The following is a 16,973-nucleotide window of genomic DNA, read 5'->3' as shown; positions in this document are numbered from 1 at the left end:
GAGATTTAATTGAGCTAACAAACATCCCATTAAAAATATGAAATTTCTCTGAGGGTGTTTAAATGACTAGTTATCCACTCATTAGTTGGAATTAAAGCCCATTACACTCCTAATAACTCATTGCTAAAATGGCCTGTGTTGAGAAATGGAGGACTTGATGAAGGCAGGAGTCACGGTATTATTTCATTTTGGAGTATTTTGGGGCCTGGCTAGAGGTCCACAGTGGGCTGACACTTTGGAAAGGAATGATGAAGCAGAGAGAGGCATCCTGGGCAGAGTGGCACAATGCCAAAGCCCAACTTAGGCAGTGTATATATACATTTATATATACTTATATACATTTATATATAAGCATATATTCTATAGTTCCTATATTCTATTTATAGTGCCTAGAATAGGCCTTGTAGTCAAGAATAAAGAGGCTTTTCTTCTACTTTAAAATTAACCTGGTACTCATCATATCATGAGTTCTAGTGGGCTACCCTCTAAACCTAACCAAGATTCATAACAGAATTTGATGTGGAAATGAATTTCACTCATACTAAAAAATAGGATTTGAAAGACAGCTTGTGTGTAAGCTGGGCTAAAGTCTAAAGCACAGTGCGTTAATGTAGAAAACTTAGACTCACAAACAACACTTTTATGGTGTTATCTTTTAAATTTTAAGGATCTTTATGCTTCACTCAAATTACATTCTTTAGTATATTGCTTCTCAAACTTTATTGTGTATACAAATCACCTGGGGAATCTGGTTAAAACACGGATGCTGATGGGACTCAGTATTATGCATTTCTAAAAAGCTCCCAGGTGATGCTGATGCTGCCAGAACTCAGACCACACATTCAACAGCAAAACTGTAACATACAATTTAAGAGAGCAACTGTAGATTTTCCATGATAAAAAAGATGACTCAATACTGCACCTCATGGTTTTAGGTTTTTGCTACAATCAAGCCACCAAATCACCATGATATTTAATAGTGAAATTCATACTTCTAGACTTAAAGCTAACATCATTTTAATTATTTTTAAATTTAAATTCCGAAACACCAATATAATGGTTAAGAATATAGGTGTGAAGTTAGAAACACATGGATTAAATGTTTAGTTCTGCAACCTTCTAGCTGTGTGACATGGGCAAGTGAAATAGACTGAGCCCAATAAAGAGGAAACCACTTCAGATATTTCAAATGGAAGAGATTTAATATGGGGAACTTATTGCCTGGGTAATGTTAATGCTTAGAAGCCAAACAATGAACAACGAGGCTACGAGGAGAGAATCATAATAGCTAGATAGGGCGAGCCACGATTTTCCCTGTGGCTAGAGGAACCAAAGGAGCAGCCAATGCTGCAGAAGGCGGATGGAAGCTGGCACCCCAGAGGCTGTCCACAGGGAGCTAGACCCTCATAGGAGATGCCACTACTACTAGAGACACTGGGACGTGAGAGCTGGAAATTACTCTGCCTACTCTCTTCCTCCCACCCTTCAGTCTCCCTCCAGTGTATTCCATGAGTTGAACTCAGTCATAAGGCTGTCAGCAGGGAAGTCTGAGAAATGTAGCTCCTTGTGATGTGAAGCAGAGCTAGGGAGGAACAGGAAATCTATCTGAGAGCAAACTGGCAAAGGATCAACACAGTGAGTTACTAACGTCCTCTCATACTATATCCAATGCTCTGTCAGGCATCTGCAGAATATGGGCATTGTGTATTTAAATAAGATGTTACATATAAAGCATTGAGTATAGTGCTTGGTACATTATTTTTAGCAGCAGCAGCAGCAGCAGCATCTTTTTGTAATGTGACAGCATTTTCCCCCTTCATTCCTTCCTCTCCTTTCACCCATTTTCCTGTTGAATAAGAGTAGGGGTCATGTGGAGTCTCAGAGAGATAAGAAATAATAAAATAATACACTCAAGCTATGCTGTGAGAAATTAAGAAAAAAAATATCCGCTTGTTACATCTACATGATAGAATCAGAAAAGCATAAAGGCTTCCACTGGGCACACAGCAATAACAAGTTCTCAGTGATGTAGACTTAGGAGTCATGCTCATATCTGCAGACTGTTTAAGGACCATCTTTTGGATCGTGCTGAAGACTTTGGAGAAAATGCTTTCATCCACACATAAAGGCTAGCTGTGTGACCTGGAAAGTGACTCAATGGAAAGGGGCAATTGTTCATGGTATCCTTATCTGGATTTCAGGAGTATTGAGCTTGACTGGTATCTCGAATTTTTTCCCTCTTGACTAGGACCATATGTGCATGCAATTCCAGATGTTGTGGTCATAACTGAGAAGATATATCATTATCAAGGCACTAACAGTCTTCAATGATTAAAAGAACTGTTTTTCTCCATAGACTTGTTTTCCAAGTTAAGTTATCAAAAGTTTACAAAATAGACACAGTTGTCTCTGCCAGGTTATATTGCAAAGAAATCAGAGTGTTGGCAAATAGCTCCTCAGTGGAAGAAAACATAAGCAAGCATATTTGTATTCTGGCCTGTGCTCCTACAGCATAGGGAGTGCAGCATTCTGTTTAGCAGTTCCATCCTGGTTCATCTTGTTTGGGAGTTAGCAAGCAAAGCCAGTATACAACATAACAGTGTCCCCCAAAGACAACCGTCACAGCTTCAGCTAACTCATTCCAACCTTAAACTAAACCATCTTAATATAGAACTGTTTGAATAGCAAAAGTTATATGGAGAAGCCCATTAAGTTATTTATAAATGAGAAGCCCAAATGTATAGCTCTGTAATACTTCAGAGCTGCACTGTGATATTTTATTTATTCATTACACATTTATTGAGTTAAAAAATAAACACAAAGCTACAATCCTAGAGACTTTTACCATCTGGCCTATGCTAGGAGCCAAAAGAATCGGTGCAGAAAATGAGTGCTGTGAGTTCTGAGGAAAGAGAATTAGCTGCGGGTTGAAGGAGTCAGAAGGTCTTCAAGGTAGAGTGGAATCAAGTTGGGTTTTGATAGCCTGTTTGAAGCTTGCCAGGTGGAACAGATGAAAAGGATGCTTCTGCCTGAGAGAACTGGCTTTGTCAATTGCTTTGTGGTGGGAATGAATGAGTTGGTTGAGCAAAGAGATTAAATAAGGTAGGCTTCAAGAACCTGGAATTCATAGCTAGCCTGGCTAAGTTAGAACCTTGCCTTCACCATTTAGTAATTTATAAATAATATTGGCTGCATCACGTAACCTCAATTTCCTCAAGTCCAAAATAGGAATGGTACTAGTGCTTGATTTATGGGGTTATTTCAAGTATCCACAAAACAAATGCAGAGGAACAACCTAACATATTGTAAGCGCTCAGTCAACATTCAGCTACTATGATCACTTCCTTCTTCCAATATATATTGAGTGCCTGCTATAGAGAAAGCAAAAGAGTAAATTGAGTCAGAATATGAAATGCTTTGATTGTAGGTGAAAGTACAGACATGTTTTCCTGCTGAAATAGAGGGGTCGCTGGAGACCCTGGGGTTAGGCAGGGACATGACAAGGGCTATTTTTAAGAATTAATCTAGCAGTATAGTGCACACAATGTGTCATTCAGCAACGTCTTTTATAAACCTTTAATGAAGCAGTAGAGAAAATTAAGAGGAGAAATCTCTTGGCACCATAAAAGGCATTTAATTACTAAGGAATACATTTGGAGGCCCTTACAAATAATTGAGATTCCCACCAGTCACTAGTCCCCAAGAAAGGGGACTCCATCCCAATTCAGAGGCAGAGCTTTACCCTTCTAGCCCAATCAATGGTAATCTCCCAGAAACTGGTTTTGGGAGTGGGGTCATGTGATCCAGTGTTGGCCAATGAGCTGTGAACTAATTCTGTTGACAGAACTTGTTTTACTTAGGAAGGCAACCCCAAGGAACATACAGACTGCTAACATGCAGCCACCAGGGCTCTGGGTGTTTGTGGGTTCTTAAGGGTAGAGTGTGCGGGGCAGGTAACCCACAGTTCTCCCTGTACTCAAAATGTGGAGCAACAAATTGCAATGGCAGTAGCTAATACCACAGGAAATGTGGCTATCATCTCTTTAGAGTCTTCAAGTATGGGGTAGACAAGCACAAGGGCTAGCATTCTCAGGGACATTAACTTTGATCTGAAGAGCTAGAGCAGCAGTTCTCAACCTTATGTTTCTGTGCTGATTTACCTAATGAAAGAGTTTCTCATCCAGAAAACACTCCTGTGGGTGGACTAGGGTTATTAGCAATGCCTAGCCAGCTGCCTTCAACTCTACCTCCTTCTTTCTCTCAATAACATTTATCTAAATGAAAGCATATTATAATTAGAGGAATGACTACTCTAATTTATTTATTAATAAAGTAAACTATTCACCAATTTTGGTACTTTATCATTAGTAATAAATTATTTGGGAATCCAAAGAAAATTGATATGAACATACCAGGTTATCACTGACATTTTAACTAAAAATTTTGAGTCCAAAGACTACTTGAGTCATCCTCTATCATTCAGCAATGTCTTTTATAAACTTTTAATGAAGCCATAGAGATGATTAAGATAAGGAATCTCTTGGCGTCATAAAAAGCATTTAATTACTAAGTAATAAATCTGGGTGCCCTTACAAGTAATTGAGACCCCCACCAGCGACTAACTATACCCCAAGGAATATACAGGCTGCTACATGGCCAGCCATCCAAATGCCTAGTTATTTATCTGGCAAGTAGAAGGCATGAAACAAACTTCTGGACTCTTCTGTCTTTGCAGGTTCCAATATGAATGGTGAATGTAATTTAATATGCCATGGAAATGAAGAGCTGTAGAACTGGTTATTATGCCCAGTATAAATGGAAGAGCTGTAGTCTACAAATGGAGGTGAAGCATCCCCACTGGTCAGGAGGACAACCTTGGCCAGTTGTCTTTCCTAGAAGAAGGTATTAAAGTGCTAAGATGAGGATTTCCACACCTTTATGCTCAGGCAACACCACCCACCATCAACTGAGTTAATGCCTATCCCTACATGTGTGTAACATGGGCGAAGAGAATTTTTTCTTTCTCTGTCATGCTCACTTCCCACTTACCTGCTAGAGTATACTAGCATATTGTTTAGACATCTAGTTTTTAATAATATGCATTTTCATACAACATGACCACAAATAAGAAACTATTATATCTTATGATAGAAGGAAATCTGATTGTGGAGAAGTTAATGAGAAATGGTACACCTGCATTATGCTTTATGGGTGATTTAAAGGTTTTTCAAATATTATTTTGACTACAGGTAAAATAACTGTATAATTTATAATACTAATTTGAAAGCATCTGAGTCAGGATACTAATGATAATTAGACTGAAATGACAGACATAGATGAAGAGCCTCCTGGTAAATTAAAATGTAGTACCATCCTAAATATTATGGGCTGAACTGTGTTTCCCTCAAATTTATATGTTGAAGTTCTAAGTCTCTGGTATGGTTTGGCTGTGTTCCCACCCAAATCTCACCTTGAATTGTAATAATCCCCACATGTCCTAGGAGGAACCTGGTGGGAGTTAACTGAATCATGGGGGCAAGATTTTTCCATGCCATTCTATTGATAGTGAGTAAGTCTCATGAGATCAGATGGTTTTATAAAGAACAGTTTCACTACACAGGCTCTCTCTTGACTGCTGTCACGTAAGACATGTCTTTGGTCTTCCTTCACCTGCCACCATGATTGTGAGGCCTCCCCAGCCATGCAGAACCATGATTTCATTAAACTTATTTTTCTTTATAAATTACCCAGTCTTGAATATGTCTTTAAATAGCAGTGTGAGAACATACTGATACAGTCTCCATAGTCTCCATACCTCAGAATATGACTATATCTTGGATTAGGGCATTTAAAGAGATAGTTAATGTGAAATGAGATCATGAGGGTTGGCCCTAATCCAATACGGTTGGTGTCCTTATAAGAAAAGGAAATTAGGACACAGAAATGAACATGCACAGAGGTAAGACCATTTGAAGACAATATGAGATTATGACCATCTACAAGCCAAGGACAAAGGTCCCAGAATAAGTCTAACCTGCAGACACCTAAATTTTGTACTTCCAGACTCCAGAACATGGAGAAAATTAATTCCTGTTGTGTAACTCAGCCAGTCTGTGGTATTTTTTGATGGTAGCTATAGTAAACTAACAGACTAATGATAGTGATTTTCATTTTAACCATCAGCCTTGAAACTAATCACATCATAAGATGAGGCTCTGCCATAACAACAGTTAAGTCCTGAGGCTCTTTGGCTGAAAAATTGATAAACTGCTTGAAGCACAACCCTACAAATAGCCCTAACCATCCATCTCAAGGCAGATATTTTTCCCCTTTGCTTTATTGCCTAACAGCACACAAAAAAAGAAAAACTCCTGGTTCCGTTCCAACGTGGCCAAATGGGAACAGCTCTGGTCTGCAGTTACTAGTGTGATCAACGCAGAAGATGGGTGATTCCTGCACTTCCAACTGAGGTACCTAGTTCATCTCATTGGGACTGGTGGGACAGTGGGTGCAGCCCACGGAGAGCGAGCCAAAGCAGGGTGGGGCATCACCTCACCCAGGAAGAGCAAAGGGTCAGGGGATTTCCCTTTCGTAGCCAAAGGAAGCCATGGCAGACTGTACCTGGAAAAACGGGACACTCCCATCCAAATACTGCACTTTTCCCACGGTCTTACAAATGGCAGACCAGGAGATTCTCTCCCGTGCCTGGCTCAGTGGGTCCCACACCCACGGAGCCTGGTTCATTGCTAGCACAGCAGTCTGAGATCAACCTGCAAGGCTGCAGCCTGGCAGGGGGAGGGACATTCGCTATTGCCAAGGCTTGAGTAGGTAAACAAAGTGATCAGGAAGCTTGAACTGGGTGGAGCCCACCACAGCTCAGCAAGGCCTACTGCCTCTATAGATTCCACCTCTGTGGGGAAGGCATAGTTGAACAAAAGGCAGCAGAAACTTCTGCAGACTTAAATGTCCCTGTCTGTCAGCTCTGAAGAGAGCAGTGGTTCTCCCAGCACAGTGTTTGAGCTCTGAGAATGGACAGACTGCCTCCTCAAGTGGTTTCCTGACCCCCATGTAGCCAAACTTGGAGACATCTCCCAGTAGGGGCTGAGAGACACCTCATACAGGCAGGTGCCCCTCTGGGATGAAGCTTCAAGAGGAAGGATCAGGAAGCAATATTTACTGTACTGCAATATTAGCTGTTCTGCAGCCTCCTCTGGTGATACCCAGGCAAACAGGGTCTGGAGTGGACTTCCAGCAAACTCCAATGGACCTGCAGCTGAGGGATCTGACTGTTAGAAGGAAAATTAACAAACAGAAAGGAATAGTATCAACATCAACAAAAAGGACATCCACACCAAAACCCCATCTGTAGGTCACCAACATCAAAGACCAAAGGTAGATAAAACCACAAAGATGGGGAAAAACCAGAGCAGAAAAGCTGAAAACTCTAAAAACCAGAACACCTCTTCTCCAAAAGATTGTAGCTCCTCACCTGCAGTGGAACAAAGCTGGACAGAGGATGACTTTGATGAGTTGACAGAAGTAGGCTTCAGAAGGTCGGTAATAACAAACTTCTCTGAGCTAAAGGAGCATGTTCTAACCCATTGCAAGGAAGCTAAAAACCTTGAAAAAAGGATAGATGAATAGTTAACTAGAATAAACAGTGTAGAGAAGACCTTAAATCACCTGATGGAGCTGAAAACCATGGTACAAGAACTTCATGATGCATGCACAAGCTTCAATAACTGATTCGATCAAGTGGAAGAAATGATATCAGTGATTGAAGATCAAATTAATGAAATAAAGCAAGGAGACAAGATTAGAAGAAAAAAAAGTAAAAATGAATGAACAAAGCCTCCAAGAAATATGTGACTACGTGAAATCTACATTTGATTGGTGTACCTGAAAGTGACAGGGAGAATGGAACCATGTTGGAAAACACTCTTCAGAATATTATCCAGGAGAACTTCCCCAACCTAGCAAGGTAGGCCAACATTCAAATTCAGGAAATACAGAGAACACCACAAAGATATTCCCTGAGAAGAGCAACCCCAAGACACATAATTTTCAGATTCACCAAGGTTGAAATGAAGGAAGAAGTGTTAAGGACAACCAGAAAGAAAAGTCGGGTTATCCACAAAGGGAAGCCCATCAGACTAACAGTGGATCTCTCTGCAGAAACCCTATAAGCCAGAAGACAGTGGGGGACAATATTCAATATTCTTAAAGAAAATAATTTTCAACCCAGAATTTCATATCCAGCCAAACCAAGCTTCATAAGTGTGGGAAAAATAACATCCTTTACAGACAAGAAAATGCTGAGAGATTTTGTCACCATCAGGCCTGCCATACAAGAGCTCCTGAAGGAGCAATAAACATGGAAAGGAACAACTGGTACCAGTCACTGCAAAAACATGCCAAATCATAAAGAGCATTGATGCTATTAAGAAACTGTACCAATTATCAGGCAAAATAACCAGCTAACATCATAATGATGAATCAAATTAACACATAACAATATTAACCTTAAATGTAAATGGAGTAAATGCTCCAATTAAAAGACACAGACAGACACAGACTGGCAAAGTTGATAAAGAGTCAAGACCCATCAGTGTGCTGTATTCAGGAGACCCATCTCACATACAGAGACACACATAGGCTCAAAATAAAGGGATGGAGGAGGATCTACCAAGCAAATGGAAAGCAGAAAAGAAGGAGTTGTAATCCTAGTCTCTGATAAAACAGACTTTAAACCAACAAAGATCAAAAGAGACAAAGGCCATTACATAATGGTAAAGGGATCAATTCAACAAGAAGAGCTAACCTAAATATATAGGCATCCAATACAGGAGCACCCAGATTCATAAAGCAAGTCCTTAGAGACCTACAAAGAAACTTAGATTCCCACACAATAATAATGGGAGACTTTAACACCCCACTGTCAATATTAGACAGATCAATGAGACAGAAGGTTAACAAGGATATCCAGGCCTTGAACTCAGCTCTGCACTGAGCAGACCTAATAGAAATCTACACAACTCTCCACCCCAAATCAACAGAATATACATTCTTCTCGATACCACATCACACTTATTCTAAAATAGACCACATAATGGGAAGTAAGGCACTCCTCAGCAAATGTAAAAGAACAGAAATCATAACAAACTTTCTCTCAGACCACAGTGCAATCAAACTAGAACTCAGGACTAAGAAACTCACTCAAAACCACACAACTACATGGAAACTGAACAACCTGCTCCTGAATGACTACTGGGTAAATAATGAAATGAAGGCAGAAATAAAGATGTCCTTAGAAACCAATGAGAACAAAGACACAATGTACCAGAATCTCTGGAACACATTTAAAGCAATGTGTAGAGGGAAATTTATAGCACTAAATGCCCACAAGAGAAAGCAGGAAAGATCTAAAATCAACACCCTAACATCACAATTAAAATAACTAGAGAAGCAAGAGCAAACAAATTCAAAAGCTACCAGAAGGCAAGAAATAACTAACATCAGAGCAGAACTGAAGGAGACAGAGACACAAAATATCTTTCAAAAAAAAAATCAATGAATCCAGGAGCTGGTTTTTTGAAAATATCGACAAAATTGATAGACCGCTAGCAAGACTAATAAATAAGAAAAGAGAGAAGAATCAAATAGACACAATAAAAAATGATAAAGGGGTTATCATCACCGATCCCAGAGAAATGCAAACTAACATCGGAGAATACTATAAACACCTCTATGGAAATAAACTAGATAATCTAGAAGAAATGGATAAATTCCTGGACACATACACCCTCCCAAGACTAAACCAGGAAGAAGTTGAATCTCTGAATAGACCAATTACAGGCTCTGAAACTGAGGCAATAATTAATAGCCTACCAACCAAGAAAACGTCTACTACCAGACGGATTCACAGCCGAATTCTACCAGAGGTAAAAGAGGAGCTGGTACCATTCCTTCTGAAACTATTCCAATCAATAGAAAAGGAGGAAATCCTCTTTAACTCATTTTATGAGACCAGCATCATCCTGATCCCAAAGTATGGCAGAGACACAACAAAAAAGGAGAGTTGTAGACCAATATCCCTGATGAACATGGACGCAAAAATCCTCAGTAAAATACTGGCAAACCAAATCCAGCCGCATAGCAAAACGCTTATCTGCCACAATCAAGTCGGCTTCATCCCTGGGGTGCAAGGCTGGTTCAACATATGCAAATCAATAAATGCAATCCATCACATAAACACAACCAATGACAAAAACCACATGATTATCTCAACAGATGCAGGAAAGGTCTTTGACAAAATTCAACAGCACATCAACAAAATTCAACAGCCCTTCATGCTAAAAACTCTCAATAAACTAGGTACTGATGGGATGTATCTCAAAATAATAAGAGCTATTTATGACAAACCCACAGCCAATATCATACTGAATGGGCAAAAATTGAAAGCATTCCCTTTGAAAACTGGCACAAGACAAGGATGCCTTCTCTCACCACTCCTATTCAACACAGTGTTGGAAGTTCTGGCTAGGGCAATCAGGCAAGAGCAAGAAGGGGTAATCAATTAGAAAAAGAGGAAGTCAAACTGTCCCTGTTTGCAGATGCATGATTGCATATTTAGAAAACCCCATTGTCTCAGCCCAAAATCTCCTTAAGCTGATAAGCAACTTCAGCAAAGTCTCAGGATACAAAATCAATGTGCAAAAATCACAAGCATTAATATACACCAATAACAGACAAACAGAGAGTGAAATCATGAGTGAACTCCCATTCATAATTACTACAATGAGAATAAAATACCTAGGAATCCAACTTACAAGGGATGTAAAGGACCTCTTCAAGGAGAACTGCAAACCATTGCTCAATGAAATAAGAGAACACAAACAAATGGAGGAATATTCCATGCTCCTGGATAGGAAGAATCAATATTGTTAAAATGGCCATACCGCCCAAGGTAATTTATAGATTCAATGCCATCCCCATCAAGCTACCAATGACTTCCTTCACAGAATTGGAAAAAAATACTTTAAATTTCATAGGGAACCAAAAAAGAGCCCGCATAGCCAAGACAATCCTAAGCAAAAAGAACAAAGCTGGAGGCATCACCCTACCTGACTTCAAACTATACTACGAGGCTACAGTAACCAAAACAGCATAGTACTGGTACCAAAACAGAGATATAGACCAATGGAACAGAACAGAGACCTCAGAAATAACACCACACATCTACAACCTTATGATCTTTGACAAATCTGATGAAATAATAAATGGGTACAGGATTCCCTATTTAATAAATGGTACTGGTAAAACTAGCTAGCCATATGTAGAAAACTGAAACTGGATCCCTTCCTTATACTTTATACAAAAATTAATTCAAGATGGATTAAAGACTTAAATGTTAGACCTAAAACCATAGAAACCCTAGAAGAAAACCTAGGCAATACCATTCAGGACATAGCCATGGGCAAAGACTTCATGACTAAAACAAAAGCAATGGCAACAAAAGCCAAAATAGACAAATGGGATCTAATTAAACTAAAGAGCTTCTACACACAAAAGAAACTACCATTGGAATTAACAGGCAACTCACAGAATGGGAGAAAATTTTTGCAATTTACCCATCTGACAAAGGGCTTAAACAAATTTACAAGAAAAAGTTAAACAACCCCATCAAAAAGTGGGCGAAGGAGATGAACAGACACTTCTCAAAAGAAGACGTTTATGCAGCCAACAGATATATGAAAAAATGCTCATCATCACTGGTCATCAGAGAAATGCAAATCAAAACCCCAATGAGATACCATCTCTCACCAGTTTGAATGGCGATCATTGAAAAGTCAGGAAACCTCAGATGCTGGAGAGGATGTGGAGAAATAGGAACGCTTTTACACACTGGTGGAAGTTTAAATTAGTTCAACCATTGTAGAAGACAGTGTGGCAATTCCTCAAAGATCTAGAACCTGAAATGCCATTTGACCTAGCGATCCCATTATTGCATATATACCCAAAGGATTTTAAATCATGCTACTATAAAGACACATGCATATGTATGTTTACTGCGGCACTATTCACAATAGCAAAGACTTGGAACCAACCTAAATGTCCATCAATGATAGACTGGATTAAGCATATGTGGCACATATATGCCATGGAATACTATGCAGCCATAAAAAAGGATGAGTTCATGTCCTTTGCAGAGACCCGGATGAAGCTGGAAACCATCATTCTCAGCAAATTATCATAAGGACAGAAAACCAAACACTGCATGTTCTCACTCATAGGTGGGAATTGAACAATGAGAACACTTGGACACAGGGAAGGGAACATTACACACCAGGGCCTGTTGTGGGGTAGGGGCTGGCGGAGGGATAGCATTAGGAGAAATACCTAATGTAAATGATGAGTTGATGGGTGTAGCAAACCAACATGGCACATGCATACCTATGTAACAAACCTGCACATTGTGCACATGTACCCTAGAACTTAAAGTATAATAATAAAATTTCTAAACAAAAATAAAAACTGATTTGGGTCCTGTCTCTGACACTTTTTAAGCACATGCTTAGTTGTGCATAATCAAATAGATTCTCTGAACCTTATTTGATTCATGATTACAATAGAGCAATATTTGGTCTACTTGACTCAGAGTTATTACGTAGTAGAAACAAGATCAAAACAGTGACATGCAAACTGCAAAGCAGTTGTGATTGTTAATTTTATGCATCAACTTGACTGAGCCATAGGGTGACCAGATTATTTCTGGATGTGTCTGTGAGAGTGTTTCTGAATGAGATAAGATTTAAATAGTGTGAAAGGAAAATAAACCTTGGGGTCCCCAAATCACTAAGCTAAAGGGAAAAGTCAAGCTGGGAACTGCTTAGGGCAAGCATGCCTCTCATTCTGTTCAAAGTCATCCCTCTGCTCACTGAGATAAATGTATATCTGATTGCCTCCTTTGGAAAGGCTAATCAGAAACTCAAACAAATACAATCATTTCTCTCTTCCAGGCCATAGGTAGAGGCCTGGAAGACCCTTCCCCTTTGAGTTGTCCCACCTTTTCTTCCAGTTATCCTGCCTTCCCAGACCAAACAAGTGTTCATCTTACATATGTTGATTAATATCTCATGTCTCCCTACAATGTATAAAACCAAGCTGTGCTTCAACCACCTCGGGCACATGTTGTTAGGACCTCCTGAGGCTGTGTCATGGGTGTGTGTCCTTAACTTTGGCAAAATAAACTTCATAAGACCTGTCTTAGATTTTTGCGGTTTGCAATAGGTATACTTAGCAAAGTAAATGCCTCTTCCCAATTTGAATGGGCTTCATCCAATTCACTGAGGGCCTGAATGGAACAAAAGATGAAGAAATACATCTCCTTTTATTTTCTACTTCACTGCTTGAGCTGGGAAATTTCTTCTCATCTTCTCCTGCCCTCTGCTCCCCTGGGTCTCTGACCTGAAGACTTAGATTAAGTCTTCCTAGACTCTCTAGCTTGCAGATGGCAGATTGTGGAACTTCTTAGCCTACATAATCATGTGAGCCAGTTTCTCATTTTATATATGATTATACAAATGATGATGTCCGATATATATATATTGTATTCTCTAGAGAATCCTAATACAGTGGCTCATGCTATCAAGCGTTATTATTTTCTTAAAACAGAGTTTCTTATTGGGAAATTATTTGAGTAACTGTGTATCTGAATGATGTGTTGGACCATAAGTAACATCGGAGATGATACATCCTGGGATCACCAAGAAAAGTAACTTCTGCCCTCACATATTAATTCATTTATTTTCATTGTCATTATTACTGACATAAATAATTTCTACAGATTTTGCATAACTTCTATGTCACCAACAACTCTTTTATTTAATCATGTCTTATAATTTCTCTCCTAGGTATTTACTTGGGTTTTTAATAAGATTAAAGTATTTTCATTTTAATAGCATTAAAATGGAGCTTGGACTAGTCAATGTTTTATTCTTTTTTGTATTCACAGCAATTTCTACCATCTTCAAGGTTAGCCTGACCTTGTTTGCATTATTTTCCAGTCTACTCATCACTTGACAGAAAAATTATTTCAACTATAATCAAGAACAAGCACTTAATATTGGTTCTCTCCTTCCAGGTAATAATCCTGCATGTGGTAGACAAGATTTCTGAAATAGCCTAAACACTGAAGCCATGCTGTTTCCAGTTGGAGTTTTGCAGCACGTGGGGACCACATATCTGCTGAGGGCTATATTTCTATGATAAATGCCACATGCATACATGTGTGTGTATTTTAAAATACAGGGTATGGTATGCACCTTTTCTTATAGGAGCTAGTGATTGAGTCTTGTAGCAAATTAAAAAGGCCCTCAACATCTCTATCTGATGATGATGCAAAATGAAAACAAAGACAGTTTTCATTTTGCTGGAAGACCACATGCCAAATGGTTTTCATTAATGTCTAAGCATCTGAATGCTTACTGTCCTTTCTTCTTACAATAAGGAAAGCTATTGTGAATAAGCCAGTTACATTTTAAAAATTTATTTATTCAATAGATATTTGAGTGCATACCCTGTGCCAAGCACTAGATACTGAAGATATGGTAGTGAATAATCATATGAAAACCCCAGCCCACATAGGCTACATTCTGTAAAGACAGGGTAGAGTGAAAGTGCAAAGATTTTCAGCCTGGATTTGAATCTTGAACCCATTATTAACTAGCAGGTGTCCTTGCCCCAATTTCTTGGTCTCTCTGCACTCCACATTCTTCATTTGTTGAAATGGAGATGATGTCTACCTCACTGGGTTGTCAAAATGATTGAGAATGGTAATCTGTGACAAGTGCCTGGTATATGGTGGGCACTGTTCTTATTGTAATATCCTGAGATATTTTACTTTTAAAGATGTTATGGGTTGAATGATGTCTTCTCATAAAAGATATGTTGGGGCTGTGTAGTTCGTAGTACCTAAGAATGTGACTTTATTTGGAGATAAGATCTTTATATTAGGTAATAAAGTTGAAAGGAGGTGGTTAGAGTGAGCCCTAATCCAATGTGACTAATGTCTTCATTAAAAAGAAAAGAAAGAAAATTTGGACACAGAGCCACACACACAGGGAGAATGCCATGTGAAGATAAAGGCAGAAATTGGGGCAATACTTGTATCAGACAAGGAGTGCCAAGAATTGCCAGCAAACAGCCAGTGGCTAGATGAAAGGCATGAAACAGATGCATCACAGCCCTCAGAAGGAGCCAATCCTGCCAACACCTTGATCTCAGACTTGTAGTCTTTAAAACCGAGACAATAAACCTCTGTTGTTAAGCTGTCCAGTCTGTGGTACTTGCTCATGGTAAGAGTAGCAAACTAATACCAAGGATTTTACCTTTAAGAGTGAGTTTGAAGAGCATTTTTTAAAAATCCTATTTTATTGCACATGAGCACAGGCCATTCTTCTTATTGTCAATCATTCTCTTATAATTTCTTATAATCACTATAAACACCATAAACCGAATGAGAGTAAGAAAGTCCATAAGTATTTGTAAATTTTACAGGATAATGATCACACTGTAAACACTGTACCCTGGTTCTCTTTTTGGATATTAAAAATAAGTCAGGAAAATATATAAAATAACACTGAAAATGTTCAAGCCTATTTAAGGTAGTTCCATTCTCTTAAAGGAAACTAATCTTTGAAACAAGCCTCTAATGACTGTTTCCCATGGTGAGTTTCTCGTCTTGACTTTTAAGTACGTCATCAGCTCATGATGCAGTTACAACCGCACAGTGAAATAGTGTTCTTGGCAATCAAATTGGTCCTGGGGTCAAACATTTCTTGGAGAGTATTATGAAGAAATAAGATGAATGAATCAATTCTATTCTACGTTTATTGCAATTCATGTTAGATGAAAAAATAAAATGTAGAAAATTGGTCACTGTATTACCAGCCACTAACATGGAATTATCAAGAAAATAAAGGAAATGAGATTTAAATCTGAGGAGGGGATTGTGTGCAATAACAAGAATTTGTAAATAGTTTACATTAGATCCATCTACTCATTCATTCATTCATCAATTGGTTCAAAAATATGTAATGAGCTCTACTGTGCGTATAACTCCAGTCTCAAAATTTAAACTGTTGTTTCAGAATTTAGAATTAAGAGAGATCTAATCTCTTACTGATTGATGGACATGACCTTGTACTTACTTGATTCTGGTAGAAAATGCTAATAAAAATAATCCAGAATTATTAGGAATCATTGACTATCTTTATTTGAACAAGAAAAATAATTTTGATAAATGATGCATTATATTCTATTTCTGAATGTATTAGAAAATTAAAATCATTTAATAATAAATTTTGTTTGTATCTTGCCTAATTCCAAACAAACAGCGAGAAAAAACCAAGACTATAAAGAGGCTTGCTTATCTATTCAAGTAAAAGTAATTCAGAACTCTTAAAAAGAATGTTGATTTTGGTCTTTAGCTTCTTGATGCCTTCTTTTTGAAGAAATGACATGCTGTGGAGAAAACCTTTTTTATATTTGATTGTCTTTTTTGTCCAGGAAGTATTCCTAGCCAGTGTGTCATTATCTTTTAAAAGTATGAGAATACAATGAAAATTAATGGATTTCTTTAAACTAACAATAAACCTTCTTCATGCACCTTACTGTATTTTTCAAACAGCCTCTAATGGAAAAAGAATATTTTGTTTCTAAAAATTCCCCACAGTGTACCACCACTTCTTTTATATGTTAAAAAAATTCAAATTAATGTTAATCATAAAAATGTAGGTGAAACAGTCTAAAAACCGATCCAAATTTTTAGATTGAAATTATCAGTCCTTGCCTAAAAGGTCATGTTTAGACAATAGAACAATTATCCTCAAATTCTCTCAAGTAAGAGGCCAGGTGTCAATATTCCCCAGAATGATTTGCAAGTTTCAAGTCCACAAATCTATTTAATTTTG

General features: G+C 38.3%; 1 protein-coding gene and 1 long non-coding RNA gene across 5 annotated transcripts in view; one reads left to right on the top strand and one right to left on the bottom strand.

The window, feature by feature from the left end:
- Positions 1-16,973, bottom strand: part of KCNIP4 (potassium voltage-gated channel interacting protein 4) — a 1,168,224-nt gene that overhangs the window by 560,325 nt on the left and 590,926 nt on the right. The gene's annotated exons all lie outside the window — the stretch shown is intronic.
- Positions 4,828-14,085, top strand: LOC116274100. The gene is made up of 3 exons (XR_004182581.1): positions 4,828-4,902; positions 6,351-6,470; positions 14,015-14,085. It is a non-coding gene; the product is annotated as an uncharacterized LOC116274100 (long non-coding RNA).

This window comes from Papio anubis, chromosome 3, assembly GCF_008728515.1.
Source record: "Papio anubis isolate 15944 chromosome 3, Panubis1.0, whole genome shotgun sequence".
Taxonomy (NCBI): Eukaryota; Metazoa; Chordata; class Mammalia; order Primates; family Cercopithecidae; genus Papio; species Papio anubis.
The sequence above is the reverse complement of the archived record's forward strand: the minus strand, read 5'-3'. Positions and strand labels throughout refer to the sequence as shown.